The sequence below is a fragment of the Oncorhynchus mykiss genome, chromosome 2 (assembly GCF_057628025.1).
Source record: "Oncorhynchus mykiss isolate SJ-2025 chromosome 2, ASM5762802v1, whole genome shotgun sequence".
Taxonomy (NCBI): Eukaryota; Metazoa; Chordata; class Actinopteri; order Salmoniformes; family Salmonidae; genus Oncorhynchus; species Oncorhynchus mykiss.
This window is the reverse complement of record NC_143023.1, coordinates 39,360,816-39,376,764: the sequence shown is the minus strand read 5'-3', so window position 1 is coordinate 39,376,764 and position 15,949 is coordinate 39,360,816. Positions and strand designations below refer to the sequence as shown.

The 15,949-nt window shown below is 42.0% G+C and overlaps 1 protein-coding gene across 2 annotated transcripts in view; it reads left to right on the top strand.

The window, feature by feature from the left end:
- The window catches only part of LOC110489634 (zinc finger protein 516), a 72,606-nt gene that overhangs the window by 34,214 nt on the left and 22,443 nt on the right, over positions 1-15,949 (top strand). The window lies entirely within an intron of this gene.

Below are 15,949 nucleotides of genomic sequence, written 5' to 3'. Positions count from 1 at the left end.
TTCATTCTTTCCTTTACACGGATCAGTCGTCCTGGTCCCTTTGCAGAAAAACAGCCCCAAAGCATGATGTTTCCACCCCCATGATTCACAGTAGGTATGGTGTTCTTTGGATGCAACTCAGCATTCTTTGTCCTCCAAACACAACGAGTTGAGTTTTTACCAAAAAGTTATATTTTGGTTTCATCTGACCATCTTCTTCTGGATCATCCAAATGCTCTCTAGCAAACTTCAGACGGGCCTGGACATGTACTGACTTAAGCAGGGGGACACGTCTGGCACTGCAGGATTTGAATCCCTGGCGGCATAGTGTGTTACTGATGGTAGGCTTTGTTACTTTGGTCCCGGCTCTCTGCAGGTCATTCACTAGGTCCCCCCGTGTGGTTCTGGGATTTTTGCTCACCGTTTTGTGATCATTTTGACCCCACAGGGTGAGATCTTGCATGGAGCCCCAGATCGAGGGAGATTATCAGTGGTCTTGTATGTCTTCCATTTCCTAATAATTGCTCCCACAGTTGATTTCTTCAAACCAAGCTGCTTACCTATTGCAGATTCAGTCTTCCCAGCATGGTGCAGGTTTACAATTTTGTTTCTAGTGTCCTTTGACAGCTCTTTGGTCTTGGCCATGGTGGAGTTTGGAGTGTGACTCTTTGAGGTTGTGGACAGGTGTTTTTTATACTGATAACAAGTTCAAACAGGTGCCATTAATACAGGTAACGAGTGGAGGACAGAGGAGCCTCTTAAAGAATAAGTTACAGTTCTGTGAGAGCCAGAAATATTGCTTGTTTGTAGGTGACCAAATACTTATTTTCCACCATAATTTGCAAATAAATTCATTACAAATCCTACAATGTGATTTTCTGGATTTTTTTTCTCATTTTGTCTGTTATAGTTGAAGTGTACCTGTGATGAAAATTACAGGCCTCTCTCATCTTTTTAAGTGGGAGAGCTTGCACAATTGGTGGCTGACCAAATACTTTTTTTGCCCCACTGTAATTATAGTTTGTTAACAAGAAATTTGTGGAGTGGTTGAAAAACAGGTTTTAATGACTCCAAGCTAAGTATATGCAAACTTCCAACTTCAACTGTATTTACACTACTGTTCAATAGTCTGTGGTCACTTAGAAATGTCCAGAAATAAAGTGTAGACATTGTTGATGTTGTATATGACTGTTGTAGCTGGCTACGGCTGTTTCTTTTATGGAATATCTACATAGGCGTACAGAGGCCCATTATCAACAACCATCACTCCTGTGTTCCAATGGCACGTTGTGTTAGCTGAACCAAGTTTATCATTTTAAAAGGCTAATTGATCATTAGAAAACCATTTTGCAATTATGTTAGCACAGCTGAAAACTGTTGTTCTTATTAAAGAAGCAATAAAACTGCCTTCTTCAGACTAGTTGAGTATCTGGAGCATCAGGATTTGTGGGTTCGATTACAGGCTCAAAATGGCCAGAAACAAAGTCCTTTCTTCTGAAACTTGTCAGTCTATTCTTGTTCAAGAGAAATGAAGGCTAACGCATGTGAGAAATTGCCAAGAAACTGAAGATCTCATTGTGTACTACTCCCTTCACAGAACAGCGCAAACTGGCTTAAACCAAAATAGAAATAGGAGTGGGAGGCCCCCACTCAGCAGTAAAGAGGCAACTCCGGGATGCTGGCCTTCCAGGCAGAGTTGCAAAGAAATAGCCATATCCCAGACCGGCCAATTAAAATAAAAGATTAGGATGGGCAAAGGAACACAGACACTGGACAGAGGAATTCTGCCTAGAAGACCAGCATCCCGGAGTTGCCTCTTCACTGTTGACATTGAGACTGGTGTTTTGCGGGGTACTATTTATTGAAGTTGCCAGTTGATGTCTTGAGGACTTGTGTCTTTCTCAAACTAGACACTCTAATGTACATGTCTTCTTGCTCAATTGTGCACCGGGGCCTCCCACTCCTATTTCTATTCTGGTTAGAGCCATTAACAATGTCTACACCGTATTTCTGATCAATCTGATGTTTTTTTAGTGGACATTAAAATGTGATTTTTTTTTCCTAAAACAAGGACATTCGTAAGTGACCCCAAACGTTTGAATGGTAGTGTGTGTTAGAGGTCGACCGATTTATCGGAATGGCGGATTAATTAGGGACGATTTCATGTTTTCATAACAATTTTTGGACACCGATTTGGCCATTATTTTTTTTATTATTATTATATATTTTTTTTTACACCTTTATTTAACTAGGCAAGTCCGGTAAGAACACATTCTTATTTTCAATGACGGCCTAGGAACAGTGGGTTAACTGCTTGTTCAGGGGCAGAACGACAGATGTTTACCTTGTCAGCTCGGGGATTTGTTTTTGCAACCTTCCGGTTACTGGCCCAACGCTCTAACCACCTGCCTTACATTGCTGTTACGTGAGGGCAGCAAGAAGCCAAGGTAAGTTGCTAGCTAGCGTTAAACTTATAAAAAATTATCAATCTTCACATAATCACTAGTCAACTACACATGGTTGATGATATTACTAGTATATCTAGCGTGTTCTGCGTTGCATATAATCGATGCGGTGCCTGTTAATTTCTCATCGAATAACAGCCTACTTCACCAAACGTATGATGATTTAGCACTGTCGTTGCACCAAACCTAACCATAAACATCAATGCCTTTCTTTAAAATCAATACACAAGTATATATTTTTAAACCTGCATATTTAGTTAATATTGCCCGCTAACATGAATTTCTTATCATTAGGGAAATTGTGTCACTTCTTTTGCACTCCGTGCAAGCAGTCAGGGTATATGCAGCAGTTTGGGCCGCCTGGCTCGTTGCGAACTGTGTGAAGTCCATTTATTCCTAACAAAGACTAATTCATTTGCCAGAATTGTACATAATTATGACATAACATTGAAGGTTGTACAATGTAACAGCAATATTTAGACTTAGGGATGCCACCCGTTAGATAAAATACGGAACGGTTCCGTATTTCACTGAAAGAATAAACGTTTTGTTTTCGAAATGATAGTTTCCGGATTTGACCATATTAATGACTAAAGGCTCGTATTTCTGTGTGTTATGTTATAATTAAGTCTTTGATTTGATAGAGCAGTCTGACTGAGCGGTGGTAGGCAGCAGCAGACTCGTAAGCATACATTCAAACAGCACTTTTGTGCGTTTGCCAGCAGCTCCTCGCAATGCTTCAAGCATTGAGCTGTTTATAACTTCAAGCCTATCAACTCCCGAGATTAGGCTGGTGTAACCGATGTGAAATGGCTAGCTAGTTAGCGGGTGCGAGCTAATAGCGTTTCAATCGGTGACGTCACTCGCTCTGAGACTTGGAGTAGTTGTTCCCCTTGCTCTGCAAGGGAAGCGGCTATTGTGGAGCGATGGGTAACGATGCTTCGAGGGTGGCTGTTGTCGATATGTTCCTGGTTCGAGCCCAGGTAGGGGCGAGGAGAGGAACGGAAGCTATACTGTTACACTGGCAATACTAAAGTGCCTATAAGAACATCCAATAGTCAAAGGTATATGAAATACAAATGGTATAGAGAGAAATAGTCCTATAATTCCTATAATAACTACAACCTAAAACGTCTTACCTGGGAATATTGAAGACTCATGTTAAAAGGAACCACCAGCTTTCACATGTTCTCATGTTCTGAGCAAGGAACTTAAACGTTAGCTTTTTTTACATGGCACATACTTTTACTTTCTTCTCCAACACTTTGTTTTTGCATTATTTAAAACAAATTGAACATGTTTCATTATTTATTTGAGGCTAAATTGATTTTCTTGATGTATTATATTAAGTTAAAATAAGTGTTCATTCAGTATTGTTGTAATTGTCATTATTACAAATAAAATAAAATAAAAACGGCCGATTAATCGGTATCGGCTTTTTTTTGGTCCTCCAATAATCGGTATCGGTGTCGGCGTTGAAAAATCATAATCGGTCGACCTCTAGTATGTGTGTGTGTGTGTGTGTGTGTATGTGTGTGTGTGTGTATATATATATATATATATATAATGTGTGTGTTGTTTTTTATCTAACAGCTGACAGAAGAAGGGACGGCTGGGCGTTCATGTGATTTAGGTAGTTTATGCGGACTCTTAACGTGATAAAACTTTGCTGATCCTTGTTACAACAAGCAAGGTGTTGTAGCAAACTATTCTTCAGTTGCCTAGGCAATGCCCCCTACAATGCAGCAGCATACATTAAAATATAATTATTACAACAGACTTGGAACCTCTAACCCTGGAAATTTGAATAGTAAAAAAAAAGGTTTCAATTTTATTTTCATCCTTAACCGTCAGTTTACGCGGTTATATGTTAATTGTGCAATCCTTAATCACTACTTTCAATGTAAAGCCACTGCTGTATCTCTCAATCTCTCTGGGTGGTTTAGCTCAGTAGTAGTTAGTTTGGTTAAGTTAAGTGGCCAGCTCTGCATCTTTGTGTGGAATGCTATCATGAGTAGAAGAGGTCATTCAGATTTATACAAACAGGGCGTTCCTGTGGGAGCAGCTAGGGGTTAACGAGTGGTGTGAGAAAAACAGACAGGGGTGGTGGGGGGAGGGAGAGTGAAGCATTCACACAAACGGCCCTCTGGAGTTAACCCTGCAGATGTGAGGGCCAGTTGGGGGACAGCCTCAGTGTGTTTCCCTTTTTTTCAGATCTTTCTCACATTTGGATTAGACAGCGCAACATACAGGCAACAAGTATACAGTACACTACACTCTTAGAAATGAAAGGGTTATTCAGCTGTCCCCATAGGAGAACCCTTTTACGTTCCAGGTAAAACCCTTTTTGGTTCCAGGTAGAACCCTTTGGGGTTCCATGTAGAACCTTCTGTGGAAAGGGTTCGACATCAAACCCAAAAGGGTTCTACCTGGAACCAAAACGGGTTCTTCAAAGGGTTCTCCTTTAGGTTCTAGATTGCACCTTTATTTCTAAGAGTGTACTGTCGTTTTAAGTTGGTTTGTTTGGTAATTGGTATGGTTTCTTACTAGAAATGAGTAAGATGCTGCCAGTAAAGCACGTAGAATAAAGAATTAAGGATATTTTTTTGTATCAATTAGCAAAGTAGACAATGTGAGAACAACTCAAACAGATTCCAAAGTGTCCAGAACAATTCAATTTAAGGGGCTTTCTTGGCATGGGAAACATGTTTGCATTGCCAAAACAAGTGAAATAGATAATTAACAAAAGTGACTGCAAACATTACACACAAAAGTTCCAAAAGAATAAAGACATTTCAAATGTCATATTATGTCTATATCCAGTGTTGCAATGATGTGCTAATAGTTAAAGTACAAAAGGGAAAATAAATAAACATAAATATAGGTTGTATTTACAATGGTGTTTGTTCTTCACTTGTTGCCCTTTTCTTTTGGCAACAGGTCACACATCTTGCTGCTGTGATAACACACTGTGGTATTTCACCCAGTAGATATGGGAGTTTATCAAAATTGGATTTGTTTTCAATTGCTTTGTGGGTCTGTGTAATCTGAGGGAAATATGTGTCGCTAATATGGTCATACATTTGGCAGGAGGTTACGAAGTGCAGCTCAGTTTCCACCTCATTGTGTGGGCAGTGTGCACATAGCCTGTCTTCTCTTGAGAGCCAGGTCTGTCTTTGGCGGCCTTTCTCAACAGCAAGGCTATGCTTGAGTCTGTGTATAGTCAAAGATTTCCTTAATTTTCTGTCAGTCATAGTGGTCAGGTATTCTGCCACTGTGTACTCTCTGTTTAGGGCCAAATAGCATTCTAGTTTGCACTGTTTTTTTGTAAATTCTTTCCAATGTGTCGAGTAATTATATATATTTTTCTCATGATTTGGTTGGGTCTAATTGTGTTGCTCTCCTGTGGCTCTGTTGGGTCTGTTTGTGTTTGTGAACAGAGCCCCAGCTTGCTTAGGGGGGTCTTCTCCAGGTGTATTTCCCTGTAGGTGATGGATTTGTTATGGAAGGTTTGGGAATTGCTTCCTTTTAGGTGATTGTAGAATTGAACATCTCTTTTCTGGATTTGGATAATTAGCGGGTCTAATTCTGCTCTGCATGCCTTATTTGGTGTTTTACGTTGTACACAGGATATTTTTGCAGAGTTCTGCATGCGGCGTCTCAATTTGGTGTTTGTCCCATTTTGTGGATTCTTGGTTGGAGAGCGGACCCCAGACCTCACTACCATAAAGGGCAATGGGCTCTATGACGGATTCAAGTATTTTTTTTGCCAAATCCTAACTGGTGTGTCTAATTTTATATTCCTTTTGATGGCATGGAAGGCCCTTCTTGCCTTGTCTCTCAGATCGTTCACAACTTTGTGGAAGTTACCTGTGGCACTGATGTTTAGGTTCGAGGTATGTATTGTTTTTTTTTTGTGTGCCCTAAGGCAACGGTGTCTAGATGGAATTTGTATTCGTGGTCCTGGGAACTGGACCTTTTTTGCAACACCATTATTTTTGTCTTACTGAGATTTACTGTCAGGGCCCAGGTCTGACAGAATCTGTGCAGAAGATCTAGGTGCTGCTGTAGGCCCTCCTTGGTTGGTGACAGAAGCACCAGATTATCAGCAAACAGTAGACATTTGACTTCAGATTCTAGTGGAGGGAGGCCGGGTGCTGCAAGAACAACAGTTTTTTGTTGTTGAAAACTCCTCCCTCCTTTCCTTGACCATGCAGTAAATCCAGCAGCACGGCCCACTCTCTGAAATCCAACATGACATTGTTGACCCAAACACCTGCTCTGGCCCCTGTTCTCTCCTACAGCCCTGCTATATACACCCAAGCAGGGATCCAGTGGGTGCTTTTCATTTGTAAGACCCTTCTCACGTAAATAGAGAGACCCCCACCCTGCCTCTTCCACCCACCACCCTCCTCCCATCCCACTTATCAAAGGTTTGGAGACAACCAGAGACAGAAAGAGAGAGAGGGAGGGAGAGAGAGGTTCCCTCCATTGTTTTGTCTATGCTGACACATTAATGGTGAGTTTCTGTTGGGGCTGTGGCTGGGGTTGGGTTGGGGGTATGATTGGTATGGGTATAGGGGACGGAGAATGGGGGGGTGGTGGTGGGGGGGGGGGGGGATAATGGACGCCGTGAGCCCCCCGCTGGTCTCCCTGTCTGTGAGCTTGACCTGCTTTGACAGTCCTAGACCCAGACCTTGGCCCAGGCAGTACACAGGGTGCTGGGCTATGGGACTCTGCTGCCCTCCACCCAAACACTACATGGGCCTGTCCCACGCACACACCACAGTGCTCATGCACAAATGCATGCATGCGCACACACAGCAGGACTGGGACTACACTAGAACGCAAAGCCTCATTATTGTCATTGAAGCTAATACATTCAGCTATATGAACAGGGAGCATGACAAGAAGAGTTAAACAACAAAGCAAGCTACAGAGAATCAAATTGATTTGATTTATATTTGTATGCTACAGGCGACACCAATTGGTCATACGCACATGTACATTAAGATGCATTGCATACGTACAAAAGTCATTAGATAACATAACTCCACTGTGTCTAAAAAAGTTGTATGCAGAAGTAGTATCCTATGCTTTTCCAAACTGGGCATGCCATGGGTCGTCTACTGCCCTGTTCTCCTGTCGTTGTTTATCCCTCTCTTCTTCTGGTTCTCTCCATCACACAGCTTACAGCAGGGCTCTTTGTCTGCCTGTCGGGAGTGGGGAGGCAAAGCAGAGTTTGTTCATAATGGATTATTGATTGGTCTGAGAATCCGCTGGCTTGGGGTTGATGGAGGGAGAGGCGAGGGGACGGGGGCTCTGTCCACACCACTGCTGTCCCCCTCTGAGCACTGAATGTCCACTTTATGAGCCTCTGTCTCTGTACTGTGTGTGTGTGTGTGATTTTAAAGAGTTCTCTGTGTCTAATGCCCAAAGCACACATGTGACTGACTGCAGCTCTCAGTATGTACCAGTCACTTTCAAAGCTTACTCTCTCTCTCTCTCTCTCTCTCTCTCTCTGTATGGAGCAGTGTTAGAAGCTCACAGTGTGCGTGGACCTCGTCGAAATCTGGGTGGATAACTTTTGTAAAGCACCCCTCTGTTTGGCAATTTCATTTCTGTGTGCGTGTGCAGGCGTGTGTATGTGTGTGTTTTGTGCATTTGTTCAAGCATGTGTGTGGGAATAAGCAGTCCACTTTTCATTTGTTTTATTTTTTACATTTCACCTTTATTTAACCAGGTAGGCCAGTTGAGAACAAGCTCTCATTTACAACTGTGACCTGGCCAAGATAAAGCAAAGCAGTGTGACAAAAACAACAACACAGAGTTACACATAAACAAGCTAGGCAGTAAATAGGCCCTAGAGGCGAAAATAATTACAATTTAGCATTAATACTGGAGTAATAGATGTGCAGATGATGATGTGCACGTAGAGATACTGGGGTGCAGAAGAGCAAGAGGGTAAGTAATAATATGGGGATGAGGTAGTCAAGTGTGCTATTTACAGATTCGCTTTGTACAGGTACAGTGATCGGTAAGCTGCTCAGACAGCTGATGCCTAAAGTTAGAGAGGGAGATATAAGACTCCAGCTTCAGAGATTTTTGCAATTTGTTCCAGTCATTGGCAGCAGAGAACTGGAAGGAAAGGTGGCCAAAGGAAGTGTTGGCTTTGGGGATGACCAGTGCAATACACCTGCTGGTGTTGCTATGGTGACAAGTGAGCTGAGATAAGGCGGGGCTTTACCTAGCAAAGACTTATAGATGACCTGGAGCCAATGAGTTTGGCGACGGATATGTATTGAGGGCCAGCCAACGAGAGCATACCATGCTGTGCTCTGTAACCAATGAGGCTACAACATGCCCCACACTGAAATGGCCACTGAAATGGCCCTGAGCCATTTGCTTTAATAAAGCGTATAGTGAGTGAGAAGGAGAGAGAGAGAAAGTGTGTTTTTAAAGGCCAAATCACCCCCCCCCCTCCTCTGTGTTTGGAGATGTGTGCTGCATCTCCGTCTCTCTTTGCGCTGTTTGTTGTGATTGAGAGCCCTCCCTCTGGCTGACAGTGTTGTCCATCACAGCGATGAGAGTAAAGCTCTGGCCCTCCGCTCTCCTCACCCTCTTGCCCCTCCTTCCTTGTCTCTCTCCCTGCCTGACACACAGATGAATGTGCTGCAAGACTAGATCCAGATGTCCTAAGAACCTCCCTGAGATCTGAGATGGAAATATGCCCCCTTCTTTGAAGGGCTCTGGACCGATGGGAAAATTAAGAGCGGATTTCCTTGTTTCACACAGCAGCTAGACCTTCAGCTGTCTGAGTTCAACATTTTGTGGGGGGGGGGGGGGGGGGGGGTTGTCTTCCTCTCCACTAACACCCCCCTTATCTCAGCTGATAACGGTTATTTGGGTTTTAAACTCATGGGACGATACATTTATAGAGCTACAGTGTAATAGACTTAGCCCTTCTCAAACCATCGCGTCTGCATCAGGGTTGGGATCAACGCTAGCAAGATGGAGTGGGCTAAGGCAGTCATTTCAAGGTTGGGCTTATCATGAATATGAGGATCTTTTTGGATCAGTGGGGTGGGGAGAATGGGGGTGGACATGTTGAAATCATGTCTTTGATTCATCACAGAAGTCATAATAATGAATGGTAACATTGTCCCTCTGGACCCACACACACACACACACAAAGTATTGTACAGCTAACCTCGTGGAGACACAATTTAGTCCCATTCAATATCCTATTTTCCCTAACCCCTAAACCTAACCCTAACCCGTACTCTTACCTAACCTTAACCCAAAAACCTAACCTTAATCCTAACCCTACCTCCTAACCCTAAAACTAACCCTAGCTGGCCCTAAAAACCTAATTCTAACACTAATTCTAACCTTAACCGTAAACCCCCTAGAAATAGCATTTGACCTTGTGGGGATAAACAAAATTACCTCAGTTGGTCAGATTTTTGTTTGTTTACTATTCTGGTGGGGACTTCTGGTCCCCACCAGAATAGTTAAACACATCCACAGAGACACACATACACTATTAGCCAATTTGTCCTTTTTTTCTTACTTTGTGTTGAGAGGGGAACACATTGTTTCTCCTTCAGCTAGGCTAATCTCATTACAGTTTAATTTGGACATGTGATCGTCTGGTGGATGACAGGCTTAATGCTCGCTGAATACTTACCCAATCAGCAAACCCTGTTTAATAACAAATAAGATCATTAGCCTCTTTTTTTACGATTAAACAGTAAGAAATAAACCAGGAAGTATTTATTAAAGGGGCAATCTGCAGTTCGAACAATAACAGTGAAGCCCCGCCACTGATTTGGTAAACAGCTGAGGAATGGGGCTGGAGAAATGGAACCACTCTCAGACTAAATGGGGTAAGAGAAGGATGGGAGGGATATTAAGGAAGAAAAAGGGGGAGAATGAAGATCTGTTCAGATCAAAGGGTTTACTTGTCAGTCCTTTCCAGCAATGTGAATTCCTTATGGGCGATTCCAAGGTATTTACACTTTGACTTTAAAATAGATGCCAAACAAAAACCATTGATTTCAAAGTATAACTCTATGCACAAGGAATAGTTTTAACAGAGTTTTGGTAACAGAGTTATGGTAAAATCTCCCTCAGGTTTTTATGCGACCACGTTTTCCAAAAGCTATGTTAAATATATGCTCCGAATTATGATTCAAAGATGTCTGCGGAAGAATGGGGTGTCAGCTATGACATGGTAACTTGAATTTGAAAAAAATCTCTTGGTTATTGAACTACAGTAACCGAAGTGGATTTACACCCGGTAACGGAATTACATGATCTGTACTACACAGAAATGCATGATTATGGATCTGAATCTCATTCTCCTCATGTTTCACAAGTTTGGACATCACAGTGCAGCACAGCAGAGTACAGTGCAGTACAAAACAGCACAGCAGGACAGGGTGGAGTAGAATAGAGTAGGGCCGAGTAATGTAGGGTAGAGTGCAGTGCAGTAGAGCACAGTAGAGTTCAGTACATGACAGTAAAGTAGAGTATAGTTCAGTGCAGTAAAAATAAAATCTACTGTGCTGTACTATACAAACTTGTGAATCATACGTTTATGATAGGTTCAGACTTGTCCCGGTGTAACGGTTTTCTTCCTCTTCTGACGAGGAGTATGAAGGATCGGACCAATGCGCAGCGTGGTAAGTGTTCATGTTATTTTATTGGAACAGAAACACTAAACAAAATAACATAGTGAATGAAAGAAACGGAAGCAACACAAAACAGAAAACAACTACCCACAACCCATAGTGGGAAAACAGGCTGCCTAAGTATGGTTCTCAATCAGAGACAACAATTGACAGCTACCTCTGATTGGGAACCATACCAGGCCAAAACCAGAAATACAAAACATAGAACAAAAACATAGAATGAACACCCCAACTCACGCCCTGACCAAACTAAAATAGAGACATAAAAAAGGAACTAAGGTCAGGACGTGACACCCAGTCCAGTCTGTCTGTGGACGTTAAACATCGACGCCAGTGTGGACTGACCAAATTTCAACTACTTTTCAACGTGCGTGGACGTCCAGTGCTTAGTGGGTGAAAATGGTGGTTACAGTAAATGGAAAGAGAGGGTGCTTATGGGTAGGTGTCAGTAAGAACTGGGAGAGGTGACCTGGAGAGGGAGAGAGATAGAGGGAGGGGTTGTCTAGACTCAGACTTTATTATATGTCAGCAAAATAACTATAGCTAATTGATGGGTCTACCTTTACTTGTTACTTCTGTGAGCTTTTATTATCCTCCTTCCTCGTGAGGGAGAGATATTTGAAAATGTCTTAAAGATATGTGGGTTTTTGGTTACGGAATTACAAGGCACAAGGCCATATTGCTTAATCCTACAGAAGGTCAACAAAAACTAAATATAAGTGTTGATATTAGTTGTCAGGGTCTGTACGTCAACATTATTGTGTTTGATGTATTTTTGATACCTTTTAAGACCTTTTCTGATAGATGTTTTCTCAGACCCCTTCTCGACCGGTTTATCAAAAAACCAAAGCCTTTACTTATGCCTCGTTTAAAAAATAAAAAAAAATGGAAAATGGTTGAAAAAAATGTATCTATGCCTTAGTTTCCCCCAACGAAAGACTCCTAGCTTTCATTTGACATGCTCCTATGAACTTCACGTGTTGGTGCTCATGGGTCCTTTTCCATGGGAAATGCCCTTGTGTAATTTGCTTAAGGCTTGTTTTAGTGTGATTCATTGAAGTCTCTTTTTGTTGTTTTTTTGCGATTACTCCTATCTGTGTTTTGAGGCTCAATGCTCTGCCAGTAAAATCATTCTTAGACTTGACTTTGATCAAATCAAATCACGGTGTATTGGTCGCGAACACGGATTTGCAGATGTTATCGCAGGTGCAGCGAAATTCTTATGTTTCTAGCTCCAACAGTGCACTAATATCTAGCAATACAATAGCAATCCACACATAATCCAACAAGTAGAAAAAGAATAACAAGAAGTTGAGAAATATCAGAACGAGCTACAGTGCCTTGCGAAAGTATTCGGCCCCCATGAACTTTGCGACCTTTTGCCACATTTCAGGCTTCAAACATAAATATATAAAACTGTATTTTTTTGTGAAGAATCAACAACAAGTGGGACACAATCATGAAGTGGAACGACATTTATTGGATATTTCAAACTTTTGTAACAAATCAAAAACTGAAAAATTGGGCGTGCAAAATTATTCAGCCCCCTTAAGTTAATACTTTGTAGCGCCACCTTTTGCTGCGATTACAGCTAGCTGTAAGTCGCTTGGGGTATGTCTCTATCAGTTTTGCACATCGAGAGACTGAATTTTTTTCCCATTCCTCCTTGCAAAACAGCTCGAGCTCAGTGAGGTTGGATGGAGAGCATTTGTGAACAGCAGTTTTCAGTTCTTTCCACAGATTCTCGATTGGATTCAGGTCTGGACTTTGACTTGGCCATTCTAACACCTGGATATGTTTATTTTTGAACCATTCCATTGTAGATTTTGCTTTATGTTTTGGATCATTGTCTTGTTGGAAGACAAATCTCCGTCCCAGTCTCAGGTCTTTTGCAGACTCCATCAGGTTTTCTTCCAGAATGGTCCTGTATTTGGCTCCATCCATCTTCCCATCAATTTTAACCATCTTCCCTGTCCCTGCTGAAGAAAAGCAGGCCCAAACCTTGATGCTGCCACCACCATGTTTGACAGTGGGGATGGTGTGTTCAGGGTGATGAGCTGTGTTGCTTTTACGCCAAACATAACGTTTTGCATTGTTGCCAAAAAGTTCAATTTTGGTTTCATCTGACCAGAGCACCTTCTTCCACATGTTTGGTGTGTCTCCCAGGTGGCTTGTGGCATACTTTAAACTACACTTTTTATGGATATCTTTAGGAAATGGCTTTCTTCTTGCCACTCTTCCATAAAGGCCAGATTTGTGCAATATACGACTGATTGTTGTCCTATGGACAGAGTCTCCCACCTCAGCTGTAGATCTCTGCAGTTCATCCAGAGTGATCATGGGCCTCTTGGCTGCATCTCTGATCAGTCTTCTCCTTGTATGAGCTGAAGGTTTAGAGGGACGGCCAGGTCTTGGTAGATTTGCAGTGGTCTGATACTCCTTCCATTTCAATATTATCGCTTGCACAGTGCTCCTTGGGATGTTTAAAGCTTGGGAAATCTTTTTGTATCCAAATCCGGCTTTAAACTTCTTCACAACAGTATCTCGGACCTGCCTGGTGTGTTCCTTGTTCTTCATGATGCTCTCTGCGCTTTTAACGGACCTCTGAGACTATCACAGTGCAGGTGCATTTATACAGAGACTTGATTACACACAGGTGGATTGTATTTATCATCATTAGTCATTTAGGTCAACATTGGATCATTCAGAGATCCTCACTGATCTTCTGGAGAGAGTTTGCTGCACTGAAAGTAAAGGGGCTGAATAATTTTGCACGCCCAATTTTTCAGTTTTTGATTTGTTAAAAAAGTTTGAAAAATCCAATAAATGTCGTTCCACTTCATGATTGTGTCCCACTTGTTGTTGATTCTTCACAAAAAAATACAGTTTTATATCTTTATGTTTGAAACCTGAAATGTGGCAAAAGGTCGCAAAGTTCAAGGGGGCCGAATACTTTCGCAAGGCACTGTATGTCAGAGACCGGAATACAAAAACAGTAGGAACACCTGCTCTTTTCATGACACAGGCTAACCAGGTGATTTCAGGTGAAAGCTATGATCCCTCATTTATGTCACCTTTTATAAACCACTGCAATCAGTGTAGATGAAGATTAAATAAGGATTATTAAACCTCGAGACAATCGAGACATGGATTGTGTACGTGTGCCATTCAGAGGGTGAATGGGCAAGACAACATATTTAAGTGCCTTTGAACAGGGTCTGGTAGAAGGTGCCAGGCACACCGGTTTGAGTGTGTCAAGAACTGCAACGCTGCTGGGTTTTTCACGCTCAACAGTTTCCCGTGGGGATCAAGAATGGTCCACCACCCAAAGGACATCCAGCCAACTTGACACAACTGTGGGAAGCATTGGAGTCAACATGGTCCGGCATCCCTGTGGAACGCTTTCGACACCTTGTAGAGTTCATGCTCCAACAAATTTAGGGTGTTCTGAGGGCAAAAGGGGGTGCAACTCAATATTAGAAATGTGTTCCTAATGTATTGTACACTCAGTGCATATAAATGGTGTGCATAGACAGGGTGGACAGTATATGAATGGAAAAGTTGTGTACCTCACTAGTTATATAGTATAATCCATAACTAGAATACAGTATATACATATAAAGTTAGTAAAAACAGTATGTAAATGTTATTGAACTGTTCAGTGACTTTATGCACATAGGGCAGCAGTCTCTGCAGGGTAGAGTACTTTGATGCACCTGTACTGTCTCACTTATTTAACAGTGACTGTTTAGCATTTAGGTTGTGGCTGGCAGTCAGACCTTGAATCTTTCAGTAATTCTTAATGGAACATATTGTCTTCAGCACCTTTGAGAACAGCAACACTAGCGCTTAGTTTTTTTTTTTTTGTGGGGGGGCGGGGGGGATGCGGAATAGAGGCCCGAAACCAAAGTGTTCCAACTGGTTTTTAACTTTAAGCGGCTTAGATTGTAACATGTGGACCAGTGAAATCTTAACGTCTGAGATATTCACTCTCTCTGATACAATACAATGGGCTTCTGTCAGAGGCATTAGGCAGTGTCATGCTCCCAACAATGTAGGCACAATACCTATTGCGTTTATGCCTGACTTGCTGTTGACATATTGCTCAATCCGTATGATGTCCATGTGCAGCAGATGATAATTGCTTTGTGATAACTTACAGAGGCACGGTTAAACTTACATATAGTGCTGTACTCTCCCCATGTAAAAGCAACACCATTTACTCACTGGGATGGCTGTGTGTGTGTGTGTGTGTGTGTGTGTGTGTTTTGATAGCCCCTCATTTCCCACCTCATCCTCTTGTGATCATGGTCAATTATCCACTTATAATGATAGTCAGTCACTCAGCCTGGTGAGCTATGAGCTGTGAGTTATGTAATAACCTGTAATCGTGCTGTCAATCAACCTTCCTCATAACTCCAACTCATTCCTCAATTATTCTTCCTTTCTATATATGTATCATCCCTTTTAGTCTCTTCTGGTATCTTGTCAAATTTAAATGAATTTGAATACAGTAAAGGGCTTTTCGAGGTAAAAAGTTCACATTAGTTGGTGCCTTTGTCCTTTGTTGGTATGTGTCCTGCACTTCAATTGGGCTTTTGTTGAGCCCACATTCAGAATTGTGGAACTTGCAACAGTGAGATTGAGACATGAGAGAGAGTGTAAAGCAACTCATAATAAATTATCTCGCTCTCCCTCTCTCTCTCTCTCTCTCTCTCTCTCTTTCTCTCTCTCTCTCTCTTTCTCTCTTTCTTTACTCTGGAAGAGTAAAAAGAGCCACTTCCTGTTGTGTACTTAAGATCCCTGCCA